Genomic DNA, 24264 nt, shown 5'->3' with positions numbered 1-24264 from the left:
ACTTCACACCGTAAATGAACAATTTCTGTTTTCATTTACTTGGTTTTTACACTTGATCATTGAAACAAGTAAATACATGAAATAACTTAATATAATCCTACATAGCTGTCTCCACTGGTACTCTAAACAGTGTGCAAACAAGTCGGTAATTTCAGGATCAAACATCAGTGCAACTTTTTGGACTTCATAACAAATCTCATAATCTTGTCCCTACTTTTATCTTTTTTATCGAGTTAAGCTCCACCGGGGGAAGCGATTTTTGCAGAGTAGAAACAGTTTCTAGAAAACATTGACAATCAGAGCCAATAAAACCCCGTATTTTGTTTAGTTGAAATATTTTTGAATTACATAAAACGCGTTACTTTACTATCTGTCCCCAACACGAAATTCTTGTTCTCTCATGTTATTTTAAGACAGTAAACACTTCCTTTTTAAGTTATTTAACGCTTTATCAAAATTAAAACTTTCAAACCTCATTTAAAGCCAATCAAAATCGATTACAACATAAAACAACCAATAAAAGAATATTACAATAATTAGATTTTTCGTGCACGGACATTTTTATTATATAGTAAACAATAAACACGTGTGAAAAGGAACAAAAAAAAACATTGTACGTTTATCTTAAATTTCTGATTAAATCGACTTCAGATTGTTGAAATAAAACATTTGCTAATGAACTACATGACAAGTTCTTTGTCGTCAGACATATTAATTCGGTAAATGTAATTTCCTCTCATCCATACATGAACACTGGAATATTAGACTGTTCTATTTTTTTATCTTTTCTTATTTATTCAATGGATTTTAAGTATATAAAGGTAAGACCTCAAATCAACCATCTCTCTTTAAAATGAAAATACCAAAAAATCTGTACGTGGGGTTAGGCAAACTTCCCCCGATCTTCTATGGTTATTTTATGGGCTTCGTTAATTACTGTGTATGGCTTTGACTTGATTTTCGAGAGGTGGTGTCTGTGAAAGCGCTGATTTAAGTTGAAGATGGTCCCTATCTAGACGGTAGTTTACGCCATTCACGAGCGTGTAACATCTGGAGGTAATCACCCTAAAAACCTGTTTCCGCTGTCTCTGATGGGCCCCCTCCCAATTAAATTAAGGGATGATGTAGACCCCCCTCTTCTTTATTTTTCTTTTTACTTTCAAAAATGTAAAAACTTGTTGACTATAATGATGTGTGTTGACTTGGTTACAATACTGTATTGTTTTAAGGAATTATTTTTAAAATTAGCCTTTGACATTCAAATCCAAGAGGGTTTTATTTCGTCATCACGGAATATTTTAAAGTTCTTTAAGCTGTGATACGGTAATTGAATATTTTTATAAGTGTCTGTGTTTGTGTGTGTTTCAGTCTAATTTCCTCGTGTCTTTGTTTCTTGTACACTCTTGACAACAGGATGTTTCTGTATATTATTGAACATATAAATGCCTAAGAGCTGAAACGTAGGCCAACTTCCGGCGTGTATTGACTTAAGAACTATGGGGCTCTCTCCAAGAGGTTCTACAGTGTGACAGCAGTAAGTGTACGAACTTGCAACTTACAATCTTGGGTTCGATTCCTCGCAGTGGACACAACAGACTGCCCACTCTGTTTTTTGCTCTCGCATACAACCAAACTGCCTTCCTTGGATTCGTCCATAAATATTGCGACTTGTCCCACGTGTCCACGACGTGCTACGTGTCACCATCGTTGTCTGTTTTCATTATTGGTTTTGTAACCTCCTTATATTTATCCCTATTTTCAGTGATATATATTTTTGATCATTACACAAGTCCTCAGAATACAAAGATGACTTGCAGAACTATAATTACTTCGCAGACAAAATTGGTGGAAGAGAAGTAGCCACTGCACTCTGGTATCGAGTTTCGATTAGTGTCCAACTTGTTCATTTGTCGTTTTATTCACAAGCGCCCTCTAGTGACGGCTTCATGAATTTGAAGAACATAAGTTAAACAAGTGCAAACCTTGTTGCCCATTTCTCTGATATCCAGTAAAGTGACTCAACAGTTTACAAATTAACACACTTTTTGTTATTATTACGTCTTATGCGAACGTACCAGAAATGATCAACGCCCGGTGAATTCTTTCATTTCGCAATCAGATCTGTGTAAAAAGGTTTTTTTATGTTTTCAGTGAATTACTACAATTTATATAAGTATTGATTGCTATAACTGTATTCAGCGATGACCTAATTAGTTTTTCGATGGGTCACCGATAAGTTTGTCGACTTAACCACCGTAAAATCCGAGGTTCGATTCCTCACAGCAGCGAAGACAGCCAATTGTGTAGCATTGCGCTTAAGAATGCAACAGAGATGAGGTTAACTGAATCGGTCGAGTGACTACTGTGTTTCAGATTCAAATATACCTTATGCGAAACGTTGAGCATGTAGTAACATTTGAATAAGGAGTCGCCGTTTCGTCCTATGGTACAGCCCTGGACTTCAGTGTTGGCGAACCAGTTTCCAATCTGTTTTGCATCACGAAATATTTCTTGCACTTTATGGTGTGAGTGCATTATAAGGGTGAGGGTCGATTCCTTAGTGTGAATGTGCAGCTTTCCATCTGGTTGGAAGTTTAAAATTAGCGAAATAGATATCCTCAGTTACTTTGCCACTGATATAAGATACAACTATACACGGATACTGAGATTAGCGGTCGTTATAAAATTAGTCAGCGCGATATGTGAAAGATGTACGTTGAGAGTTAAAGCCATGTTTAATTTTTAACATCCATTGTAAAGATTTTTCTGTAAACATGTGTTTCTATTCATCGATTGTCCTGTCTGAAAGATGCAGGGGGCAACTCAGAAGAGGAGCTGGTCTGGTTCCCCATAATAACCCTCTGATTTTTATTTTGCTCTTTTGGCAATAGTTTCCAATAAATATAAAATATGAAGTTTTTTTCAATTTATTGTATTTTAAATATGGCTCCTAATATTTCTTCTTGGTCAGCAGACTTGCCCACTTGATATGGACATCTCTTATCCTCGAGTACAACTATATACACAACATCCATTATTTCGTTAGTGTTGTTATGCCTACAAACTAGTTCGAAAATATTAAGTAATAGCCTGCTGTGAACCCGAGGATTCATGCTTTGCTGTTCGTTGCTGCAAAAATGTGCTACGCATTTAGGATCGTGGATGCATTGTGAATTACTAAAAACTCCCACAATTCGGTCAGACAAGAGCATCACAAGAATTGGCGGTGGGTGGTCTCTTAGGCAGCCATTGTAAGGCAGGCATATGAGGTTTAAAATGAAAAGTTGTGATATTGTGTAATTTAAAATAGTGTGTTTGTCTAACGTTTGTTCTTGCTTCTTCTTTGTTTGTAAATTCTTAATACGAGATCCGGTTTGTTGTGAGTGATGTGAACCCTAAAAATCACGCTCTTTAAAAATTTAAATTGCACGTGATCCTGAAAGGGGTGTCGTAAATGTGTCAGGTAAGTCAGCTTTGCTAGGAGGGGATGAAGGGAACCCGAAACCGTAGAATTTGCCCCCCCTCCCTTCCATACACCATCGGTATGTGTGGTATTCCAAGCATCTGCAAATTTCGATGCCCTTCAGGGTGGTTCATGGGACATAAGCTGAGCATGCGCAGTTTTGGTGATGAGTAAAGCTAAAACATGCTTCAGTTGTAGCTGTCAGAAGTAAAACTGGTTTGTTGGTTAGAATTACAGAGAGAAGCAAGTTTGTAAAACAACTTTGAAGTGAAAACTCAGGAAGTACTTCACCGGAAGTAATATAAACTTCAAACGATTGATGTGACGTCATTGTTGTAAAAGATGCTTACGAGAGGGCGCGGAAGTGGCACGTGTGATTGTTTCTACAGTGTGAACTAGCATCGAACGCGCTGAGAGGTATTAAACTTTTTGTGTTTCTCTTTATTTTTTAATTTTTCTATTCGACGTTTGAAGAAGAACAGCTTTCCCTACTCAGGTAAGGTACTTTTTATACGTGGTTTTGCCTGTTACTAAATAATCAACTTGCACCAAACGATGTTCAAAACTGTTAGATGTAAAACCTATTGGAAATAAACGCAACAAGTTTCGTCACGTCAACGACTCGATATAGGATATAAAGAACAGTAATAAACTTGTGTATAAACATGGATGAGTGTAAAAAAAGATGGCTTTTAGTAAACCTAGAAATTTAAATGACAAAAAAAATTGCTTTTAATGAAACCTAGAAGTTTTAAATTTAAAAAAAAAAGATGGCTTGTAGTTAAACCTAGAAGTTTTGAATTTAAAAAAAAAGATGGCTTGTAGTTAAACCTAGAGGTTTTGAATAAAAAAAAAGATAGCTTGTAGTTAAACGTAGAAGTTTTGAATTTAAAAAAAAAGATGGCTTGTAGTTAAACCTAGAGGTTTTGAATAAAAAAAAAGATAGCTTGTAGTTAAACCTAGAGGTTTTGAATTTAAAAAAAAAGATGGCTTGTAGTTAAACGTAGAAGTTTTGAATTAAAACAAAAGATGGCTTGTAATTAAACGTAGAAGTTTTGAATTAAAACAAAAGATGGCTTGTAGTTAAACCTAGAAGTTTTGAATTAAAACAAAAAATGGCTTGTAGTTAAACCTAGAGGTTTTGAATTAAAACAAAAGATGGCTTGTAGTTAAACCTAGAGGTTTTGAATTAAAAAAAAAGATGGCTTGTAGTTAAACCTAGAGGTTTTGAATTAAAAAAAAAGATGGCTTGTAGTTAAACCTAGAAGTTTTGAATTAAAAAAAAAAGATGGCTTGTGGTTAAACCTAGAGGTTTTCAATTAAAAAAAAAGATGGCTTGTAGTTAAACCTAGAGGTTTTGAATAAAAAAAAAGATGGATTGTAGTTAAACGTAGAAGTTTTGAATTAAAACAAAAGATGGCTTGTAGTTAAACGTAGAACTTTTGAATTAAAACAAAAGATGGCTTGTAATTAAACGTAGAAGTTTTGAATTAAAACAAAAGATGGCTTGTAGTTAAACGTAGAAGTTTTGAATTAAAACAAAAGATGGCTTGTAGTTAAACCTAGAGGTTTTGAATTTAAAAAAAAGATGGCTTGTAGTTAAACGTAGAAGTTTTGAATTAAAAAAGATGGCTTGTAGTTAAACGTAGAAGTTTTGAATTAAAACAAAAGATGGCTTGTAGTTAAACCTAGAGGTTTTGAATTAAAAAAAAGATGGCTTGTAGTTAAACGTAGAAGTTTTGAATTAAAACAAAAGATGGCTTGTAGTTAAACGTAGAAGTTTTGAATTAAAACAAAAGATGGCTTGTAGTTAAACCTAGAAGTTTTGAATTAAAAAAGATGGCTTGTAGTTAAACGTAGAAGTTTTGAATTAAAAAAGATGGCTTGTAGTTAAACGTAGAAGTTTTGAATTAAAACAAAAGATGGCTTGTAGTTAAACCTAGAGGTTTTGAATTTAAAAAAAAGATGGCTTGTAGTTAAACGTAGAAGTTTTGAATTAAAAAAGATGGCTTGTAGTTAAACGTAGAAGTTTTGAATTAAAACAAAAGATGGCTTGTAGTTAAACCTAGAGGTTTTGAATTAAAAAACAAGATGGCTTGTAGTTAAACGTAGAAGTTTTGAATTAAAACAAAAGATGGCTTGTAGTTAAACGTAGAAGTTTTGAATTAGAACAAAAGATGGCTTGTAGTTAAACCTAGAGGTTTTGAATTAAAAAAAAAAAGATGGCTTGTAGTTAAACGTAGAAGTTTTGAATTAAAACAAAAGATGGCTAGTAGTTAAACGTAGAAGTTTTGAATTAAAACAAAAGATGGCTTTTAGTAAATGTGGTAAAAGAAATGAGATAGTTTATTATTTTCTAAACATAGAACAGGCTCTGAAGAAAAGTTTCTAAGTATTAAGATATTTTAAATATGTGAAACGTTTTCCCAGAGGTGATCGCCTCCTATAATTTAATATTTAAAACGATATTCTAAACCTAATACCATCCTTGGTAGTTCAATCATTTTAAGTATCACATGTCATTAGAGGGGTTTAGGAATTATGTTACCAATAAGTGTGCTGTGTTTATCACGTGACAGCTAAGTATTGAAGCTGTCAAATCAGCTGTACTCTAGAACTGTTAAGAAAACTAGTGTAGGTAGTGTCGTGTTAAATTGTGATAGTACGTTGTTGGTGTCGTGAATAATTGTAGCTGGATCAACGTATGCGATTTCTTGACGCTTCTCTTTGATCGGCTTATTGTGAGAAGATCCATATATGTGATGGGTTTATTTTATAAAGATTCGTAGTTAACCTGTTTGTATCGTGCTTGTCAGAGTCTGATTACTTCTTGGATTTTCGTTTCTTATCGCAACCCACCGTTTTTGTTCCCCAGTACTGATAAGTAAATTTGCATTGTATGTATCCCCCTCGCCCAAGGGCCTGACATGGCCTAGCGCGTTAAGGCGTGCGCTTCGTAATCTGAGGGTCGCGGGTTCGCGCCAGAGTCGCGCCAAACATGCTCGCCCTCCCAGCCGTGGGGGCGTTATAATGTGACGGTCAATCCCACTATTCGTTGGTAAAAGAGTAGCCCAAGAGTTGGCGGTGGGTGGTGATGACTAGTAGCCTTCCCTCTAGTCTTACACTGCTAAATTAGGGATGGCTAGTACAGATAGTCCTCGAGTAGCTTTGTGCGAAATTCCAAAAAAAAAACAAACAAACAACCCTCGCCCAAAATTGGTTTTCATAAGCTTAGCACATCTCGTTTCCTTGTGTAATTTGACACAGAGAGAACAAAAATCGTTTATAGAGTTCGTCGAACAGTGTTCTTTGAACATGATGATATATGTATGGGTTTGCTGAAATCTGTGTGTGGTTGTATATAATAGTGTTTATTGGGTGACAACCGCCATACTTAGATTCCTTGGGAAATTATTAACTGGATTGTTTTTTCAGTTATTTATGAAAACATTTATTTACCCCTACGTTTTCATCTTGTATAAATCTGCCTGTTATTGCACGGTAAGAGATTCGCGAAATTTTTGCGGCTTGCCATCAAAACGTTTCTCGCAAAATTCTTGCATCATATGATGCGAACCTCATTTGAAGGGTTAAATATTAGATGAAAACTGATAAAATTAACATTTTATATGTACTTTTTCAAGAAAGCAGTAAAATCATATGTTCTTCGCCTTCTGTGGCAAAATATCAAATCTCACTCAAAATGGGACATATGTTTAAATGACAAGTGTGTGTGTAATTATGTTTGTAGTGGTTCTCAAGTGTTACGCCTATTACATTTTTATCACTACATTCTCTATCTAGTACCTCGGGGATTTACCTGAAATATATTAAACCCACTACTAATGTCTTTTTTAATAATTACAATCGTGCTTTGTTCCGCCAGCTTGGAAAATGTGTTCACACCATAAACATAGGTGATATAGAGATGTTATCAGCGTTATTGTAAAGGGTTGCAGTTCTTATTCGGTCTGGTTTAAATAATGCGCTTGCGCGTGCAACTCCTGAACTTTTCTCCTAAAAGCTACAGATATCCTGCCGTTAGAAAGGCGTTTGTTAGAGGAATCCAGATTGTACATTGGCTTTTCACTTCAGTCGCTTGTTTTTGCTTAGTCAACATTTTTAATGTAATGCGCATGGTACGCGTTGACGCAAAGTCATCATGTGACGACTGGCTTTGATTTCAGTGCGAGTTGTTTTATTTGCAAACAGAATTTAACCCGCGTGTGATATCCTAGAAACTGACATTATACCAAATACGACTTTATTGGACTTTCTCGAGTTACTTGGTTCTAAAATACGCGTGCGAAGTTCATTCAAAACCATATATTTATCACTTTGTAAACATGCATTCAGACGTTTTTGGCGAGGTTAAGGCACTCGAGTCGTAGCCCGAGGGTTGCGGGTTCGAATCCCCGTCATACCAAACGTAGTTACCCTTTCAGCCGTGGGGGCGTTATAATGTTATGGTCAGTCCCACTATTCGTTGGTAAAAGAGTAGTTCGAGAGCTGGCGGTAGGTGTTGATGACTAGTTGTTTTCTCTCTAGTCTTACACTGCTAAATTAGGGGCGAATAGCACAAAATCCAAAAACCAAACCAGACGTTTCTGCATTTTCAGCTACGTTCGTCTTCATTACAATTTTACATTTATGAAAATGATACTTTTCATGCCCTTAACTTGAAATTTACTTATTCTATCAGAAAAATGTTTTTCGGAATGCGGGAAGTAAATAAATGTTATTGGGACTCTCATATTCCCCTCCTCTTCCCTTTCTCTAATATATAAACATTTAAGAAAACTATTAAACTTTTTAAAAGGGTCCAATTTAAATAATAAATCTCGTACAATAATAAAGTTAAAATATGTTAATTAGTTTCTCATACCAGATGGAAGAGAAATTCGAATCGTAGTGTTTGCGCATGCTGACATGTGGGAGAAGTTGCAGGGTCATGAGTCGCAGGTTAAGGTCACCATGTGCAAGAAAGTCATTGAACTTTGAAACAAAATCTGGCTGGTCCCTAAAAATGGCGTATTAGTTCATGCTTTTATAACGTTGCTCTAGTTTAGTGGATTTGAACGTGGTATCTAGGTGTTTAGATGTATAAACACATTTCGTCTCTAAAAATGGTTAAAGGTATTTCTTTGGTTTAATGACACATTAATATGATGAACTGCTAAATTTAAGGTTTTGATCGAGTACAAGAACCAAAATATTTGCTTACAAAAAATAAACACGGCCTTGCATGGCCAGTTAGAGGGCACTCGACTCGTAATCTGAGGGTCGCAGGTTCGAATTCCTGTCACACCAAACATGCTTGCCCTTTCAGTTGTGGGCGCATTATAATTTTAGGTCAATTCCCCTATTCATTGGTAAAAGAATAGGCAGCTAGTCGTCACCACCCACCGCCAATTATTGGGCTTTCATTTAGTCTTGTATTGCTAAATTAGGTATGGCTAGCGCAGATAGCCCTCGTGTAGCTTTCCGCGAAATTCAAAAACAAGAACACGTTTCAGATTCGGGTATTTAAAAAAGTTAGAATAATAAATTGTGTGCATCAGTAATGAACCAGATTTGTCATGGTTTATCTCGTTGTGTTCTGTAAATGTGGAAGTCAACAATTAACCTAAAGTATTTTGTTTATCCGCTTCACAAGGCAACAGTTGGGTTTCAATTGTTAACTGCAATGGCGCGCATGCGTAAATAGTTCCGCTAACGAACCCCACAGTTTTTCACGGTTAACTTGTTTTTGTTCGAAAATGATTATTTCCACATCAAATTCTTTCATCGGGGATTTTGAAAACGAAACACTTTTTTAATCACTGGGAAATTGCTCAACTCTTAAGTCTTAAGTGAAATAAAATCGAATAAACCACACGAAGTGTTGGAAACGGTCCAGCTGAAGAGGATACGTCAGAAGATGCTGTCATGATAAACGATCACCTCATAATAATTGTATTTATCTTAGGCTTGTGAATGAGTACACATTTTGAACCACGTGTGATTTATGGCTTGGAAATTGATGGTATAATTATCTGGGATCTATATAAATATTCATAGCCTGCACGCACGTGTATTGATGGGTTGAACGTTCCCTGTTAGATTAAACCTTCATATTGTTTGTACATCTCGATGTTTGTACATTTATTATTCCAATAACCTCTTTTATTTGATTTTTTTTTGCTTATTAAATTTTTTTTATCTCCTTAAAATTTGTTTTTCGCTAGGAAGACTAAGCTTCAATCTGTTTTGTTTTATTGAAGTAACGAAATCAATTCGATAACGGATAGGAAGCGCGTGTGTTTGTGTGTTTTTATAGTAAACTTAACAATGCCCCATTGGGAAGGGGAGACAACAACAGGAGTCCAAGCCAGGATTTTAATTTGGGGCTCTTGTACTACGTCATGGACGTTTTAGAAAGAACTTTATTAGGCTTAGGACTACTTTTGTTTTGGTTGTTCTCCCGGGTTCACCGATGAGCAGTGCCACCTTTTGGTGAAATTAAAATATTCACAAAGTAAACGTACGAACATAACACACATTTAGAAAAAGTATAAAGTGTGAAAATTGTCTTAGTTACATAACAAAACGTGTGAAATTCTTAAATCTACGAAAGATGTGATGTCGTAAGTTCGTTACCCATCAGCATCGTCGTTCACTCTTGTGTTAAACTGTGTTGACTGTTTCATTTAATATCCAAGTTATCCCTGGTAGCCAAAGTGCAGATGGTTTATTGTGCAGCTCTTCTGAAACAAAACTTGCATACGCTCGTCTCTTCTTTTAAAACGAACAATGCATCTTGGATGGTGTTCGTTGTGTCTAATAATTCAAATACTGTTACAAGTTTCCACTTGTTTCACATTAGTACGAATATTGATCACGAGGTGCAATGTTTCAGTGGTCAAGGCCTGGAAAAAACAAACTAAGCTACCGGAAGTTCTTAGGAAACCAACTTTTTAAAAGGTGGTGGCAGTGGAAGGGGGGGTATATTTAATAGTTCTGGAAATTCAAGAGGGTACTTTGTTGTAGAGTCAACGACCGTATTAGACCTCACAGATGTAGAACGACCTTCCAAGCGTCTTCAGAACATGACGCTTACGTAATCAGGTCTTTCTGATCTGGTATAGAATCGCATGTCTGGCGAAAAGCACGCAGTCGCCACTATTTGAACCACAAAAATATGACCAAGAGAAATAACAGGAATTTTCTGTACCAGGATAGGTTAAAAAACAAAAGAAATGACCGTAAAGTACCCATTAAACGTCATCAAGCGATAGCTTTTAAATGACCAATTGTAATATTTTATCATTTTGTTATTGACCACAAACGTCATGACAGATTTTAAAGTGATTAATCGATGATGAATATTCTGTTTACGGATAAGAAGAAAAAAATCAAAGAATTTGAAACTACTTTGACACAACTCTGTATAATGTATATAGCGAATCATTCGGCCCGACATAGTCAGGTGGCAAAGGCTACCGACTCGTAATCTGAGGGTCGCGGGTTCGGGTCCCCGTCATACCAAACGTACTCACCCTTTCGGCCGTGGGGGCGTTATAATGTGCGGTCAATTCCACTATTCGTTGATAAAAGAATAGCCCAAGAGTTGGTGGCGGGTGATGATGACTAGCTGCCTTCCCTCTAGTCTTACACTGCTAAATTAGGGACGGCTTGCGCATATAGCTCTCGTGTAGCTTTGAAATTCGAAGCAAACCAAAAGAAAAATACAGTAACTTAATAGTGAAACTAAATTGGATCCTATATTGCCTGTGTCCTCCCACAAACCGGTTAAAAAGTTGTCTTTGGATTTTTTACTATTATTCTTTGATACATTTGTTAAACTGGTCTTATGGATGTAAGCCGTTAACAACAAATGTGCGTACGTTATATACATCCAGCGTAAGAACGAAAATAAAAATAAAAGTGGAATTGAATGTGTTTATTCAGTTAATGTCAGTTCACTGGAATACAAAACGACATGCGCACGCACGACGGTACGGCATCACCAGGTGGTTTGGGCGTCTGACTTGCAATCTTAGTGTCTCGGGTTCGCATGCCTGCCACATCAGACGTGCTCATTGTTTCAACTCTAGGGGCATAATAATATTAGGGTACGAATCCTACTATTTGTCGGTTAAAGAGTATCAAAGATTTGGTGGTGGGTGATGTTGACTATCTGCCTTCCATATAATCTTTCACTGTAAAATTGGTGACGACTAGTTAAGATAACCCTCGTGTGTGTGTTAATTTAGTGTTGTCCTCATCTGGTAGCTGTCATTCCCTATCACAGTGTTATAAATTATTCTCCAAAATATTTTAACACTATATAACGTGAACACACACTGAAAATGTTAAGGTTGTATCTTCATGTTTTACCAAGCAGTTTGTTGCCCGCCCGTAATGCCGTTTTTTTTTTTGTGTGTGATGTATAGTAGAGGTTAACATTTATTCTTGCTAAGCCTTTCTGTGGATCAGCGATAACTCTGAGGGCTTACAACTTAAAGTATTGAGTTTCGATATTCCCGAAGTGAAAAGTCCATTGCATAGCTTTGTGCGCGTTCTCTCTCTCCAGATTGGGATCTGGGTCACTGCCGACCTAGAAGGATCCAGTGCTGGCTACTAAGACTTCTTCCTCAGTCCTATAACATTGTTATACTTTGTAAGTATTAATGTTGACAATTAGGTTGCTATTTGATGTCTTTAAGGTTTTTAAAACTGATAAATCATTTGGTGAAGACATCTATCACCACTTCACTTTGTTTCTAATATTAGGAGGAATTCTATAAGTATAGACAAAACTGGATATAAAGAGAACTACCATCTCGTCCCTGGTCCGTTGGGTCGAAACATCAAATTTTGTCGTTACACGCGTACAAAAGGCGCCGTGAAAATAGTTGAAACATTCAGTTCTTTTCAGTCGTATTTGGTATCGTTTTATTAAAAGTTTGGCTGAATAGCGAAGTGGTGGCTATTTTAATCATATTGCATTTCTACCATACTTTAATGTCCAAGATTTCTAGCTTATGTTAGCTAATAGTTCAATTTCTCGTGAGATGAGTGATTCAGAAACCGTTCATGAACACGATGCTTGCTTTATTTTCGAACCAACACAGCACGTGGGTGTATTGTCTGTAGTAAGTAAGCTTTTCCTTTCCACTGAGAATTGTGTACACAAATTACTACAGATGGCGTGAAACATAAAACGACATTATTATTATTATTATTGCTTTTCTCGCGGGCCTGGCATGGCCTAACGCGTTAAGGCGTGCGCTTCGTAATCTGAGGGTCGCGGGTTCGCGCCCGAGTCGCGCCAAACATGCTCGCTCTCCCAGCCGTGGGGGCGTTATAATGTGACGGTCACTCCCACTATTCGTTGGTAAAAGAGTAGCCCAAGAGTTGGCGGTGGGTGGTGATGACTAGCTGCCTTCCCTTTAGTCTTACACTGCTAAATTAGGGACGGCTAGCACAGATAGCCCTCGAGTAGCTTTGTGCGAAATTCCAAACAACAGCTTTTCTCGCTCCATCTGGAGTTGGGTCGTTATGTTTCCATGTCTCCATAATTGTGTGCAGTAAAATGTAATCTTTCTCAGAATCGAACATAAATAGAGGAAGATAACTAATTGTTCTTAGATGAACAACAACTTAATGATAAAGCCTAATGGGATAGACTACGTGTTTTCAACCATAAAATCTATTTCCGTTCTGAAATTAGTAATTCATTACTCGCGTGTTGGATGGGGCTGATTAGTGTTTTTGCCCTCTCTGTTGAGCCAATTCGCTAGACCTTCGTTACATATCTCAGTATTGAAAGTAGCGGCTCATATGTAGTGAGTAATCAAAGTGTGCTAGCACAACGCTTGTTTCCCAACATTCAAGTTTTTTTTTAATGTGTATTTGTACGGTCGTAAAAATGGTCGTTTGTTTTCATCTGTAAACCCATAACTATGGCTTAGCTCCGCCCTGGGCGTAAAACGGTGAAGAGCACAAAAAATGACCGCAGTGGCTTCCCGCTGCACTCGCAAAGGGGGCTCAAGCATAATGACCCGGTCCGAGCAGTAATTTGTTGGAGTCGAATCGATGTTTCACAGGTTCGAGCTCCATGAGAGTCAAGTAAACTGTGGACATTTTGTTTTCCCTTCCTTTACTGTTGTCATTTTTCTTAAACCCTTCACTTGTGATTATTGTTCATGTTTCTGGCGACTGTCCGGAGTTGTTTTACGTCTTTTCAGCCGTGTTTATTGTCAGTCTTACATGACGGCCATCATCAGTTGATGCTCTTACCTGCAACACTCCAGCTGTTTAAGGGTAAAGCCTTTAATAGGCTTGTACATTGTCTTCCACTCGCAGCATACGATCCACGAGAACACATGAACATACACAGATTATCTTTATATAAAATAATTCTTTGAAATAAACCTAAATCCAATGTGTTAAGATCAGTTTACCTGACACTAGGTGTCACTCTTAGTTGTTATTAATGTAAGAGATGTGCTTAGGGTTAGTTTGTCATGGGTAATATAGCTGTCGAGATGATTTAAGTTAATTTGTACACTTGAGACACTCGAGTCTAACAATAGCTGAATATTCAACCAGTTGTTAGGCCATTATATGTCCATCGATATGCGGTTTGCATAGTACTTAGTTTCATGCATTTAAGCACGTTCACGTTCGTTCACTTGTTTTGTATATTTTGAGTGTGTTTTCTGTCGATACCCACTCATTACTGCTTGTCAGACCTCTGAGACAACACCCCGTTTGCCAGATTTTTGTCGCGATAGTTTGTACGTGACGTGAATGAGTTGATATTGAGCCTTATCAGTCTTATCCTGACTGTTACTGTTGTTGCTGTCCGTGGAAGAGTTCCATCTAGATACGGGTCTGGTCCAGCCTTGTTTGTTTCAATAGACTTGATGAACAGAACGTGCGCAGTTGTGTTTTATGTGCGAGCTGGGTTATATTTACCATCTGTTCGTGTTTTGTTGTTGTTGTTGTTGTTGTTTTAAAGGAGCTGTGCAATGAAGCTGGAAATTTTGTCCAGATATCGCACGTAAGCTGTGAGCGGAAAAGTCTATGAGAGACATGTCACTGATATACCATGACGAACAGAGTAGAATAAATAAGCTCCTCCCTTCCCTCTGACCTCCTGCCACTGGACTAAAGTTGTCAAGTGTGTACCTTCGGCATTTATTCTGGCATTCCTGTCTTCCAGAAAGTTGGTAACCAACAAATAATCACGCGGATGGCCCACGTGGAGTCTCGGACGTTGTGTCCCAACACGATAGTGCTGTTTTTGTTGAATCTGTTCTTTATATACAAGCCAAATTATTAGATGATCCGCTGTTTGTTTTGAATTTTTAGGACTTGATTTTTTTGAGACAAGTCTGAAGTGTTGTCATATATTTTCTAAGACTGCCTAAACAGCTTATGTCGTATCATGTATCACCTACACTATGATACTTGGAAGGTGTGGGATGCAACCTTCCTGTAACTGGCAATAGACAGTGGGTGGTAGTTTGAGTTATGATAATTATATATAGGGTGGGATGCAACCTTCTGTAACTAACTATAGACAGTGGGTGGTAGGTTGAATTATGATGATTATATACAGTGTGGGATGCAACCTTCCTGTAACTGGCTATAGACAGTGGGTGGTAGATTGATTTATGATAATATATATATATATGGTGGGATGAAACCTTCCCGTAACTGGCTATAGAAAGTGGGTGATTGGTTGATTTATGATAATTATATATACACAATATTCGTCTCTGTTTTATGGTGTTAATTTAATCGCCCACGTATAGTTTATCTGATATTGTTTTTTTGTTTGTTTGGGGGGAGGGTAGATAAAACATTACAACTCTTGAAATTTCTTATTATTTACTCTCACCAGATTCGGGCCTGGTGATTAGGGCACTTAAGTTCTGGTTCTCGGGTGACCGAACATGATCACCCTTTCATCTGTGGGGGCGTTATAAAGGGTGGTCAATCCCGCAATTAGTTGGTAAAACAGTATCCCAAGCGTTTGCGGTGGGTGGTGTTGCCTAGCTGCCTTCTTTCTGAATAATTACTTCTAAATTAGGGACGGCGAACACTGATAACCTCTATTTGAATTTGTCAAACCAACGGTTTCGTGATTTCACAGTTTACTCCTCAGGATTTATTTTACAGATAATCAAAACATTGAAATATCAATTTAAAACTGAACATTTCTTATAAAAGTAAAACATAAAATCAAATATTGGTCTTAATTTACTTGGTTGGTTTGTTCGTTTCTCGCTCACAAGGTGTCTCAATTGTCTGTTGTTTCAACTCTACTCAGTGTAAGTTTCGTAACCCCAAGGTAGCATGGACAAGAACTTTCGTCTGATTTTCCTCTACGACTTCAAACTTGGACGAAAAGCTACCGAAACTGCACGGATTATCAACCAGACATTTCACCATGTTACTGAATGTACAGTTCAGTGTTGATTCCAAAGGTTTCGATATTGAAATGAAAGTCTCGAAGACTATGAAGGTCGTGGAAGGAAGCCATCTTTAGATGAAAACATATTAAGGGAAACAGTTGAAACAGACCCTTGCACAACAGTACGTGAGCTTGCAGAAAAACTAGGTTTAAGTTAAATCAAGCATTACCAACCACCTGAGTGAGATTGGAAAGACAAAAAGCATTGAATAAGTGGGTTCCGCATGAGCTGACTGAAGATGAACAAAATCGGCGTTATGAGACCTGTCAAGAATGACTCTCCAAAAATTGAAAGAATTGGGAATGGAGGTTCTGCATCATCCACCTTATTCCTCAGACCTTTTTACTACAGATTTTCTTTTATTGTAAGCACTTTGACAACTTTTGAACAATAAACGCTTTCAAAACCAGACAGCTACAGAAGAAGTTTCCAGGAGTTCATTGACCAAAGAAACTCTGATTTCTACATCAGGGGTATAAACAGCATCGTTACACGTTGGTAAAAGTGTGTTGAAGCAAATGGTGCTTACTTTGATTAAAGCATGTTTTACAACAATGGTTTATACTTTTACTTCTGGACACCTTTTAGTAAACTAAATTACATGAACCGTAAATTATTTACTTCTGAACTAAAAATACCTTCGTCGGATTTCATTATATAGAGTTGGTCAATGATTCATAAATTTTGAAGATGCATTATCCTTATCTTCGAAAATATTTTTCATTTTCTTATCTACTGTTTCTTTCAATTCAGAATTAGGAAATATACTTGGACAATGTGCCATTTTAAAAGGTATAACCTTCAACACTTATAAAATAAGTTTACTGTTCTCCATATACAAATGTTTTGTATTAAAAGGTATTATTGGCAATTTTATATTCCGTCGTTAGGAGGCGCTCTACTCGCAACTTGTCCACCTCTTTCTTTCTTTGTGAACCTGACGATGACCGATGAAGGTCGAAACGTTGTTCGCTCCTCTAAGTAAAACAATTTCTCAACCCAAACAAGCCGTTTTTACATAAATATTTTTCTCTAAAAGTGGGTTTTCTCGGCATCACTGATTGCTGGTCACAGTTTGAATTCAGTCATCGAAAATGCATGCCCTTTTAGCCGTGAGGGGGCGGTATAACGTCACGAGTCATCTCGCTGTTTATTAACGAAGTAGTTAAAGTGTTGGCGTTGTGTGGTATTTTCTAACTGCCTTCCACTCTATTCTATCATTTCTAAATTAGGAACGGATAGCCGTCGAGTAGATTTGCGCGAAATTCAACAAACCTAAACTTTGGTATTGAACTATTTTGGAAATTGTAACAAGAGTGAATTGGATTCACTCATTCCCAGACTGTCAGTAAATTATTTTACATAGTTTAGAATTGTACTCTTTGAAATACCGAAACGGTAACCTCGCCATCTATATTAGAAAGTAACAACGAACACTTTGTTTCAAAATAAATCCAATAGGATAAAATAAGCTGCAATTGAAAAAATTGTAAAATAAAAATTAAGTAAAGCATTAATAATAATAATAAAAAACGTAATATAAATAATTATAAAATATGCTCCCTTTGTCTCTATTGATCGCTCTCTATAACAATTTCCTGTTGCGCCACCTATCGGTTAAACTTGTACCACTTTCCTTTGGCTGGATGGGAGATATGGTCAAAATGAATGGATATTCAAAGCACCGTCATATTCGAAATATAGTTTGTTTTTAGGTTGTATTCTAGATTTTGACAGCTAGGTGACGCTGTCATAGCTTTAGTCTTATTCTCCGGCCAACAGCTGTACTTATGTCAGGTGTATTGGAATCAATAAACGTCGTGTAATCTTTAATACTGTAACCCTAGCGTATAATAAGTAACGACAAATAACACTTCTGAATTATTACAAGTGTTATAATGTACTTCAGAGTAACACCATATGTTTTAACAGCTCTGATTTACCAATAAGCACTTCGCAAGACAATTAATTTTAATGAGTGAGGACGATCTAACGGTTAAAGAAAAAAATGAAGGTGACAAACCTCTTGTGTGATATTTCAGTATTGTTTAATTATTCAAGCGTAAAAACTGGAGTAATAAAACACTAAGAGACGTTTATCAGTTATCGATAAAAATGAAAGAATGATGTACTAGAAAACCGGACTACCGTTCATGATGTTGTGTCCTTTTGTTGGAAGAGTTCCCACCGTAATTAAATGTCACTCGATATGAAAGTGATCTCTTGTCAGTTTCTCCACCGTGATCTTAATCTTTGGTCGATTATGGGCGTTTAGCAATTTCCTATGACGTTTAAATTAAATATGTAAATAGAGATCAGATTTTTTTACCCTTTGTTTCTACGTTCCCCGAAGGAACTGATTCTGGACAGTGACTCGTTTTTTTACATTAATTACGGTAAACCACTGTTTGTTTGTTTTTTCTTTCAGTTTCTACCTAATAAGTTACAAAATGCACATTTCTAATATCCGAAACACATTTTTTATCAATGTAAAACTTTACGAGATAAGAAAGCAAATAATGTAAGAAAATAAATTGAAATGGTCTAAGGACTTAACATGACGGTGGCAGTAACAGTGAACATATGATTCTAAGGACTTTATGATAAAACCTAACTGTACACATAGAGCAGTTGTGTATGTTGCTTTTAAAGGAGAGACTGGGCGACAGTGAGGGGAACGCTTTCTTAACTGTTGTCTGTCGGTTACCAGCGGTTGAGGGACGACGCTTTCTTAACTGTTGTCTGACGGTCACCAGCGGTTGAGGGACGACGCTTTCTTAACTGTTGTCTGACGGTCACCAGCGGTTGAGGGACGACGCTTTCTTAACTGTTGTCTGACGGTCACCAGCGGTTGAGGGGCGACGCTTTCTTAACTGTTGTCTGACGGTCACCAGTTATCTAATCTTTCGAATAAAAAATGGCATTTGTGGATTTGAATGTTTGACAGAACCCTTATCTTGAAATTAGATGGCAAGTCGAAAATATAGTTCTGGGAAATTAGAAAAATTGAACTTTGAAATGAAAGCTTTAAAACGTCTATCATAAAAACACGTCTTGATGAAGTCGTGATAAGAATGTTTAAAGTTTTTAGTCAGTAACAGAAAAACATAAAAATACTTAAATTGTTTGTTCGTTTCGTATGAGACTCGCAGCATACGAAGATGTCGCTAATAACTAGGTAAATCATTTCTCGTGGGTAATTAACTTAAGTCCGTTCTTTGTTGTTTTTTTTATCACCAAAGTGATTTTTAAGTTTTTTATAAGCTATTAATAACAAGGCCCGTTGTTCGAACCATAACAAAGCCGATAACACAATAAGTTATTTTTGTTTGTTAAACAAAGTTATACAATGAGCTATCTGTTCTGTGCCTAAAGCTGGTATTGAAACTCGATATTAACCGTTACAAGTCACCATACTTATTACTAAGCCACCTGTGCGTGTGGCTGCTAGGTAATTAATAACAAAAGTACCTCACAGTTAGGGGGTGGGGTACCTCAGCAGTTCAAAACCCACTAAATAAGGAAGTCTCTGTTTTCTCGCAACTTTTCTCATCTTATTGTTACAACAGAATAGCGGGCCTTCCTTCCATGTTTGGTCTGATGAGAGGCCACGTCAACAACGATGATCGAAATTCGATATAATTCAAGCAAGACAGTTTAGGTTTAGTTAAGAAGTTGTTTGTATGTTGTTTCCTTGAGCTTTTACTCTTAGTTTCCGAACCTTGGGCATGCGCAGAGGAAGTGTATTTTTTTTTTCTTTTATGTTCCCACTAAGTATATGTCGTGTTGATGTAATTGTAACAATTTATTTATACGTTATAAATGTTTCTCTGTTTTTTTTAAAGTTTATTGGACTCTTGTTTGATGTATTCATCATATTTACTAAAGATGGTCTGAGCTTATAACATGCTGTCTAATTTTAAAATCGTTTAACAGTATGCCACTCCATCCATCCAGAATTGTAAATTGATAGACACATGCAAAACTTTCATATTTCGGTTTCGAATTTGTAAAAGTGTGTTTAAACATTTACTGTTCATGGTTCAAACTTTGATGCCCGCACCTCATTTCTGTCGTTTTATTTCCGGGAAGCAATCATTAACTAGTGTTACACGTTTTACAAGAAAAAATGTGCTGATCAGAGAGTCAGTTGTTCGTGTTCCGTTACTGCAAAATCGCCCTTTGACATCTGAAGCTTTATGTGATATATTAGTAACGACCCAATTCCGTTGTTCGATCAGAACTGCCCAGTAGTTGGCGGTAGGACCTGCTGACCAGTTAGCTGCCTTCCCTCTAGGCAACGCATCCAAAAGTATGAACTGCTGAGGCAGATATCCCTTCTGTCGCTTTGTGGGAAAATTCGAAGTAAAGAAAGGCTGACAAACGGGCATTTCGTTCATGGTCACGTGGTGGACGAGAATATCGGTAAGTTAGGCTTTTTGTGGCATATCTACTGTGGAAAATTTAGGTAACCCGTATCAGAGTCATGTGTTTGTTTTAAGACGTTAAGAGTTGTATAATCTAACAGCTTGTAAAGCTGGTATTCTTATAACACCGAAATTACAAACTTTACATTGTTTGTCTGTTTTGAATTTCGCCCTCAGCTACACGAGGGCTGTCTGCGCTAGCCATCCCTAATTCAACAGTGTAAGACTAGAGGAAAGGCAACTACTCATCACCACCAACCGCCAACTCTTGGGCTACTCTTTTACCAAGGAATAGTGGGATTGACCGTCACATTATTGCGCTCCCACGGCTGTAAGGGCGAGCACGTTTGGTGCGACCCTCAGATAAACAAGTCGAGTGCCTTAACCGCCTGGCTATGCGGAGCTGAACCATTGAGTCCTCGATGTTCTTTCGTATTCAACTGACCGTTTGAACATAGCTGTTTTCTGATGAGGACCCGGTACTATTGTTTTAATAATTAACGTCCGAACTTGCCTACCACCGAAATTTTCCGGACTTTACCTATTTAGATTTATTAGAAAACTTTGTAAACACTGAACCCGACTATAACAAGTTGTTTCTGAAAAATGTGCGCAAAAGATAAAAAGTTCCACAATTGAAAATATTTATTTGTTTGTGGCCTGCAAAGAGTATCTTTGTACTAAATTCCATATTGATTGGTCGAAACAATGCTAAGTATTGGGGCAAATCCCCTAAAATTAATGGGTTTATTTAACTTTGACCTCACTTCCTAAAAAAGGGGCTTATCCTACATTTTTATACAAGTATCTTTGTATTAAATCCCCCGTAAGTTCCCTGAAATACAGCTGCTTATTTACAGTAAAAACTACAATTTTTGTGACATCTTGATTATATAATTATATAATCAATTAATTAATTATATCTATAATTAATAATGCATAAATTAAAGCAAGGCTTCCATCTTTGTTTACTGATGTGTGGTAGTGTTAAAAAAGTAACTTTATACCCAATCCCGTGTAAACTGGTCAAAATATGATGGGGGAAAAACTGATCTAAATATTATCCTTAAAAAAAGCCGTTTTGTGCGCCCTAAATCACTCCCGATTAAAATGTGTACTCTAGTAAGTTAGGTAAATGCAAAAAGTTATATTTGTGCAAGTTTTTATGTTGATTGCCGTGAATGTTATCGCGAAGGATCCTAAAATATACGTTTTGGATTGTTTGACCTTTAATCCCATAGTATTTAGACCTAACTCAAAAAAAAGTGAAAGAATATAGCTGTATTAGACCACTGTATAACCCTACCAAGTTTCAAGTCGATCCACTGATAAATAAAGGAATGGTGGTCGATTTTTAAAATGTTTGGAAGACGAAGAAAGAAAATGGAAAACCGGCGCATCTATTGGGATACAAGGAATTGTTACAGTAAAAGCTATTTTTAAAAAGACAAACAGTATTATATAAAAACACTAATACTGTTGCTCGCTTTAGTCCTGGCTCGTGTTTACGGTACAGACCGCTTCCTCAGATCTATATACGAAATTTGAAACGTATTTATTTAATTTGTGTTCAGTATTTGTAGCTTGACGTGTTTTACTATAACAGATCCCTCTATTTGTAATAAGACCGATGTCGTAACTGCACTTCAAGAAATTGTAGAAGAAAATCAAATTAATATTTTTTGTTTCATGTCTGATTTTAGCTGTCCTTAATTAATGTCTATTTACTAAAAATAGAAGAAAAAACTTTCAGCGACGAACTGTCAGTCAAGTAATAAACCTAATGGAGTAAGTAAACCATTTGCTTACCTGAAATACGCTGTACCTTCTTACCACGAATGTTTTCTTTCAAAATACGTTTCCTTTACTTCTCTTACTGTAGTTTCTCTCTTGACATTGCAGACGTCAACATTGATTTTATGCTATTCATGTTTTTAAACGCTGTTTTTTGTTTTACCTTCATCTCATTTTATAAATTTTGCTACATTTAATTTATTTCTACCCTTTTACCGGACGTTTGGCACAGATAACCTAGTTGCTTTGTGCCATAAAACACTAAATCAATCAATCAAAACACGTTATTTGGCGTTGAACAGAAAACGTACCAGAGTACATTTAACAGTAGCGTACCCAGTCAGGATTAAAACTTTCATATCTGTGGGAGGCTCTTCGTAGAGAATTTTAAATCTTAGCTGAGGCTCCACTGAAGCAGAGCTCTCCTAGGGGGTCTACTCCACCTTGGGGGGATACGTCCCTCAACTAGAAAAACTTCAAGTAAAGCCCCATTTAAGATTTTTTTCTTAATTCTCCCCCTTGCGACTCCTACCGGTATTAAAATGTTAATTTTGCCAACACCCCTAGTAAAATATCCTAGGTATTTCTACTTAATGTTTGCACTTTTAATTATCTTAAAATAATGAAAGATAGAAGTTATATCATCCTGAAATATTCCATTGAGCTCCTACACGTATAGGATCTGTTGTTCAACTCGACATTATAAACTTCCTGTTGTTGTAACGTATGTTTAGAGATTACTGTTTATTAAATAGAAGATTGGCACTAGGGGGCAGCAGAGAAGGACCGACGGAAGAGAAATAAGCGAGTACATATTATCCGGGCCTGGAATGACCAGGTTGTTAGGGCCTTCAACGCGCAATCTGCGGATCGAGGGTTCGAATCCCCGTATCACCAAACATTGTTCACCCTTTTAACCGTTATAATCCCGCTATTCGTTGATAAGAGTAGCCCATGAGTTTACGGTAGCTATTGGTGACAAACCGCCTTCCCTCACTTAAATTATAGATGGTAAGCTAAGATAGTGGTTAACTTTTCTCGAAATTTAAAATAGATAAACCCTATTATCTCGTTATTATTGTCGCTTGGTGGCGCTATTATCTAATTATTAATGTGTCTTGCTCTACGTTATAAGTGTTCTCACAGTATTGTTACAAAGAAAATGTTTTACGGTATACTAATAGATATCTTCTGTCATAGTTACGTTGACCGTTAACCTTTGATCCCAACGTAACATGCGTGTCATTTACGTCAACAAGTGGTCTAATGAATCACATATGCTGATAGTAACTTAATTCTCTGTGACGTACCAAAGAAAGAAAGTTTTGAAAGGGAAGACTTAACCAAAAGAAAACGTAAGATACGAAATGATTCATAAACTGTCGACATGCTTACGTTTAACAGTTCCGTTCCAGTTGCACTAATAAAATCCGGTGCTCAATTCCTTACAGTGAACAGATTGCATATTGTGTAGCTTTGCAATATTAAAAAAAAGCATAAACATTTTATGATTTAAATCTGCGCCCCCTAGTGGTAAGCGGTAGGAAGTATATATAGCTGATACAAGCAGGAAACACTTTTGTTTTTCGATCGTTATTTAGACCGAGCTAGATGGTGAAACCAAGAATTCACTTTTCAACTCCTTTGCCACAAAACTGTTTTGCGCTTTATGACAGTGGCCAAAGCTGATGATGGTTGCTATTGACGAAATGTTTTATCTCTCGTCGGTTTAACATTAGGGACGGTTGTACACGGGTAGTTATTAGTATAGCTATCCTCAAAAGCTTAAATGTACATGCCGAATAAAGTTCTCAACAATGCCCTCTGGTGTGTAACAATACATATAGTTTGTAAACAAAAACAAGTGTCGTAGATAAACCAAACAACTAATTAGACCACGTTTGGATTTCTCCAAAGCATTCAAAGGGAGCAAAATTCAGTCAAAAATTAGGTTTCCTCAGTAACATCATCGTTGATCGAAAGATCTGAGAGAACATTCAGTCGGTTAGTGTCAATAGTTTCCTCCTAGAACCTTGGAATGTACAACTAAACAATAATATTGTATCTTGTATGGATAGTACTGAATTTTCGTCTTGACTGCATAAAATCT

General features: G+C 36.7%; 1 protein-coding gene across 4 annotated transcripts in view; it reads left to right on the top strand.

Moving 5' to 3' along the window:
- The window catches only part of LOC143254084 (uncharacterized), a 139146-nt gene that overhangs the window by 68888 nt on the left and 45994 nt on the right, over nucleotides 1-24264 (top strand). The window lies entirely within an intron of this gene.

This window comes from Tachypleus tridentatus, chromosome 6 (genome assembly GCF_004210375.1).
Source record: "Tachypleus tridentatus isolate NWPU-2018 chromosome 6, ASM421037v1, whole genome shotgun sequence".
In the NCBI taxonomy this organism is placed as follows: Eukaryota; Metazoa; Arthropoda; class Merostomata; order Xiphosura; family Limulidae; genus Tachypleus; species Tachypleus tridentatus.
The sequence above is the reverse complement of the archived record's forward strand: the minus strand, read 5'-3'. Positions and strand labels throughout refer to the sequence as shown.